Source organism: Hemitrygon akajei, chromosome 2, assembly GCF_048418815.1.
Source record: "Hemitrygon akajei chromosome 2, sHemAka1.3, whole genome shotgun sequence".
Lineage (NCBI taxonomy): Eukaryota > Metazoa > Chordata > Chondrichthyes > Myliobatiformes > Dasyatidae > Hemitrygon > Hemitrygon akajei.
The window spans coordinates 199,062,275-199,068,285 of NC_133125.1; positions in this window are offsets into that span (position 1 = coordinate 199,062,275).

Here is a 6,011-nt window from a genome sequence, read left to right on the forward strand (position 1 = left end):
AGGCAGCATCTATAGAGGGAAATGGATAATTGACGTTTTGGCTCAATGTCCTTCCACTGGACTGAAAGTGAGAGCGGAGATGACTGGTGTAGGATTTGGATGGAAAGCCAGGGTAAGAGCTGGCTGGTGAGGGGGTGATAGACACAGGACGGAGTGGTGGAGTGTGGAAATGTGTCAGAAGCTGTGAGGTGAGAGGTGGCAGTGACAAAGATGATGGGCAGATGGAGAGGGTGGGTGAGGAGGGTAAAATGTCGGAAGCGTTCACCCGGTCAGTCACAATCCATGGAGTTCATATTTCACACCGATTATCTCTCCCGAAATCTCAACCTATCACCTGTCACTTTGTACTTCTTCCTCCCCTCCCCCCACCTTTCCCCTTCCTTTCCTGTCCTGATGAAGGGTCTCAGCCTGATTCATCGACTGTTTACACTTCTCCATAGATGGTGCTTGGCCTGCTGAGTTTCTCCAGCATTTTGTACGTGTTGCTCTGGATTTTCAGCACCTGGAGATTTTCTGTGTTTTTTTAATTCAAACACTGTCCGCTCTGTGGATTTCTGATATTTTCTGTTTTTGATTTAGTTTCTCGAGCATTTAACACGAGATTCTGCAATGAGAAGTTGGATTGAAGTAGGAGGTCACCAAGACATGGTGCATTTTGAGGCGGATGGAGTGAAAGTGCTCGACAAAGCAGTCCCTCCATCTGAGTTTAAGGAGTTCGGTGCTAAGTTCAAGGACAGGACCCGGGGTTCTGATCCCAGGATTGCTGCCCAAACCACGTGCTAGAGAGGCCAGAAACAGGAAGATCATACAGTTTAACGCCTGGCTAAGGAGCTGGTGTAGGAAGGAGGCCTTCAGATTTCACCGTTTAAAGTACATTTATTATCAAAGTACGTATACCTTATGGAACCATGAGGTTTGTCTCCTTACAGGCAGCCACAGAACAAAAACCCAACAGAACACATTTTAGAAAAAGACATTGAACACTCAATGTGCAGAAAACAAATCACGCGGACAACAATAGTATTATTTACGAGTGATGAGGCTCTGCACAGGGAGTTCGCTGATAAGTTAAAAGGCAGGACATCCAGTGTTGTGATCTCAGTATTGCTACACGTGTCACGTGCTCGTGAGGTCAGAACTAGGAAGATTATGCAGTTTAACACCTGGCTAAGAAGTTGCTGTGTTAAGGAGGGCAGAGGTTTTTGGATCATTGGGATCTCTTCCAGGGAAGGTGGGACCTGTACAGAAGGGACGGTTTGCACCTGAACTGGAGGGGGAATAATATCCGGGCAGGAAGGTTTGTTAATGCTGTACAGTGGGGTTTAAACTAGAGTTGCGGGGGAATGGGAACCAGAGTGTCAGAACAGTTCATGGAGAGGTTGTGGAGGCAGATGTTGGTAAGACCTCAAAGTCAGGAATGAAAGGCTGGACATTGTGCATCCAGTGTCCTGAGCTGCCTGTATTTCAATGCAAGAAGTGTCGTAGGAAAGGCAGGTGACAGTGCTGAAGATGAGGTGGCTGGTTTACAAACAGAGGCAATGTGTAGTGAGAGGAGGCTGTTGATAAGGCAAAACTAAAATCAACTGGATGAGTTGTAATGTAAAAGGCAGACAAAACTGAAAAGGATTCAGGACTGAAAGTGTTATATTTGAATGTGTTCAGTATACGGAATAAAGGAGATGAACTTGTAGCACAGTTACAGACTGGCAGGTATTGACATCACTGAATCACGACTGAAAGAAGATTATAGCTGGGAGCTTAATGTCCAAGGGTACAGATTGAACAGACAGGAAGGCGGGGGGGGGGGGGTGTCACTCTGTTGGTAATAAAAACTGAAATCAAATCATTAGAAGGAGGTGACATGGTGTTGGAAGGTGTTGAATCAGTGGGGACGGAGCTAAGGAACGGCAAGAGTAAAAAGACCCTGATGGGAGTTGCATACAAACCCCCAAACAGTGGTAAGGATACGGTCTACAAATTACACAGGAGACTGAAATGCATGTCAAAAGGGCAATATTACGATCGTCAAAGGGGTTTCAATATGCAGGTATATTGGTGCTGGATTCCAGCAAGGAAATTGCTGGAGTGTCAGCGAGATGATTTTTTTACAGCAGCTCATGGTTGAGCCCACTTGGGGATCAGCAAATCCGGATTGGGTGTTGTACACTGAACCAGAATTGATTAGAGAGCTTGCAAAGGGAGGCCTGAACTCCTCCCTCTGCAACTGGATCCTAGACTTCCGGATTGGGAGACCTCAGTTAGTCCGAATCGGGAGCAGCATCTCCAATACCATCACACTGAGCACGGGGGCTCCCCAGAGCTGTGTGCTCAGTCCACTGCTGTTCTCTCCGCTGACCCACGACTGTGCTGCAACACACAGGTCGAACCACATCATCACGTTCACCGATGACACGACTGTGGTGGGTCTCATCAGCAAGAACGACGAGTCAGCTTACAGAGAGGAGGTGCAGTGGCTAACAGACTGGTGCAGAAACAATAACCTGTCTCTGAATGTAAACAACTAAAGAGATAGGTGTTGACTTCAGGAGAGAACAGAGCGACCACTCTCTGCTGAACATTGACGGCTCCTCCGTTGAGATCGTTAACAGCACCAAATTTCTTGGTGTTAACCTGGTGGAGAATCTCACCTGGTCCCTCAAAACCAGCTCCATAGCCAAGAAACCCCAGCAGCGTCTCTGCTTTCTGCGAAGGCTGTGAAATGTCTATCTCCCACCCCCCATCCCCATCATATTCTACAGAGGTTGTATTGAGAGCATCCTGTGCAGTTGCATCACCTCCTGGTTTGGAAATTGCACCATCTCGGATCTCAAGACCCTGCAGCAGATAGTGAAGTCAGCTGCGAAGACCATCGGGGTCTCTCTTCCTGCTATTGTAGACATTTACACCACACGTTGCACCCACAAAGCTAACAGCATTGGGAAAGACCCCACGCACCCCTCATACAAACTCTTCTCCCTCCTGCCATCTGGCAAAAGGTACCAACGCAGTGACATCGGTAGGAAAAGTGAAGAGGTCCTTAAAGAAGACTACAGGGAGTTAGGAAGGAATTTGAAAAGCAGGACCTCAAAGATAGTAATCTCAGGACTACTGTTTGTGCCACGCGACACTGAGAATAAGAATAGAATGAGGTGGAGGATAAATGTGTGGCTGAGGGATTGGAGCAGGGGTCAGGGATTCAGATTTCTGGATCATTGGGATCTCTTTTGGGGCGGGAGTGACCTGTACAAAAAGGACGGGTTGCACTTGAATCCCGGGGGACCAATATTCTGGCGCGTAGGTTTGATAGAGCTATTGGGGAGGGTTTAAACTAGTTTGGCAGAGGGGTGGGAATCAGAATGTGAGTGCAGGGATTAAGGTAGAAGGACAAGGGCATGATGCTAAGAGTTCTGAGTTGATGAGGAAGGACAGGCAGGGGACAGAACATAATTGCAGAGAGTTAAAGGGGTTGAAATGTGTCTATTTCAATGCTAGGAGTATTGGGAACGGGAACAAGGAGGATGAACTTAGAGCATGGATTAGTACGTAGAACTACGATGTTGTGGCCGTTACTGAAACTTGGTTGGAGGAAGGGCAGGATTAGATGATGCAGGTCCCGGGGTTCAGGCGTTTTAAAAGGAATAGGGTGGGAGGTAGAAAAGGGGGGGGGGGGGGAGTGGCATTGCTGGTCAGGGATAGTACCACGGCTATAGAAAGGGAGGACGCTGCAGAAGGAGTGTCCACGGAATCAGTCTGGGTGGAAGTCAGAAATAGGAAGGGATCTATCACTGTGCTGGGAGTAGTCTATAGACCTCAAATAGCCCTCGGAACACCGAGGAACAGATAAGCAGGCCGATTTTAGAATGGTGCAGGAAATACAGGGTAGTAGTTATGGGTGATTTCAACTTCCCTCATATTGACTGGCACCTCCTGAGTGCAAGGGGGATAGATGGGGCTGAATTTGTCAGGTGTGTTCAAGAAGGATTCCTGACACAGTATGTGGACCGGCCGACGAGAGGAGAAGCTATACTGGATCTAGTTCTGGGTAATGAACCTGGTCAGGTGACAGATCTCTTGGTTGGGGAGCATTTTGGTGAGAGTGACCACAACTCCCTTAACTTCAGCATAGCTATGGAAAGGGATAAAATCACATGAAATGGTAAAGTGCTTAACTGGGGAAGGGCTAATTTTGAAGGGATGAGGCAGGAACTAACGAGAGTAAATTGGAAACAGATGTTCAAAGGGGAAAGCACAGAAGTAATGTGGGAGAAGTTTAGGGACCACTTGAGCTGGGTTCTGGATAGGTTTGTCCCACTGAGGCAAGGAAAAAATGGTAGGAAAAGGGAACCATGGCTGACAAAACATGTGAGGCAACTCGTCAAGAGGAAAAAGGAAGCATATGTTAGATATAAGAAGCAGGAAGTAGGAGGGGCTTATGAGAAATATAAGGAGCTAAAGAAAGGACTTAGGAGAGCTCGAAGGGGGCATGAGAAAGCCTTGGCATGTGGGATTAAGGAGAACCCCAAGGCGTTCTATGCGTATGTGAAGAACAGGAGGATGACGAGAACGAAGGTGGTATCGCTAAAGGTTAAAGAGGGCAACATGTGCCTGGAGGTGGAGGAGGTTGGGGAGGTCCTAACTGAATACTTTGCTTCAATAGTCACAAGTGAAAAGGATCTTGATCTGGGTGAGGTCGAAGTAGAGCAGGCCTGTGTGCTGGACAATGTGAAGATTAAGGAAGAATTAGTGCTGGATCTTCTTAAAAACATTAAGATTGATAAATCTGCAGGGCCGGATATGATACACCCCAGGTTGTTATGGGAATTGAGAGAAGAGATTTCAGGAGCATTCACTATGATCTTCGAATCCTCTTTGGCTGCAGGGGATGTGCTGGAGGACTGGAGAATGTCAAATGTAGTTCCCTTGTTTAAGAAAGGTAATAGGGATAAATCTGGGAACTATAGACCGGTGAGACTTACGTCGGTGGTATGCAAACTACTGGAAAGGATTCTTAAGGATAGGATCTACGAGCATTTGGAGAAGTACAGTCTACTCATAGATAGTCAACATGGCTTTATGAAGGGAAGATCGTGCCTCACAGAGAGACAGACAGACAGACATACTTTATTGATCCCGAGGGAAATTGGGTTTCGTTACAGCCGCACCAGCCAAGAATAGTGAAGAAATATAGCAATATAAAACCATAAATAATTAAATAATAATAAGTTAATCATGCCAAGTGGAAATAAGTCCAGGACCAGCCTATTGGCTCAGGGTGTCTGACACTCCGAGGGAGGAGTTGTAAAGTTTGATGGCCACAGGTAGGAATGACTTCCTATGACGCTTAGTGTTTCATCTTGGTGGAATGAGTCTCTGGCTGAATGTACTCCTGTGCCTAACCAGTACATTATGGAGTGGATGGGAGTCATTTTCCAAGATGGCATGCAACTTGGACAGCATCCTCTTTTCGGACACCACCGTCAGAGAGTCCAGCTCCACCCCCACAACATCACTGGCCTTATGAATGAGTTTGTTGGTTCTGTTGGTGTCCACTACCCTCAGCCTGCTGCCCCAGCACACAACAGCAAACATGATAGCACTGGCCACCACAGCCTCGTAGAACATCCTCAGCATCGTCCGACAGATGTTAAAGGACCTCAGTCTCCTCAGGAAATAGAGACGGCTCTGACCCTTCTTGTAGACAGCCTCAATGTTCTTTGACCAGTCCAGTTTATTGTCAATTCGTATCCCCAGGTATTTGTAATCCTCCACCATGTCCACACTGACCCCTTGGATGGAAACAGGGGTTACCGGTGCCTTAGCCCTCCTCAGGTCAACCACCATCAGGTCAATCACGAGCCTGATTGAGTTTTTTTGAAGAGGTATCAAAAGAAACTGATGAGGGTAGGGCAGTGGATGTGGTCTACATGGACTTTAGCAAAGCATTTGACAAGGTCCCTCATGAGAGACTCATCCAGAAAGTCATGAGGCATGTGATAAGTGGAACCTTGGCT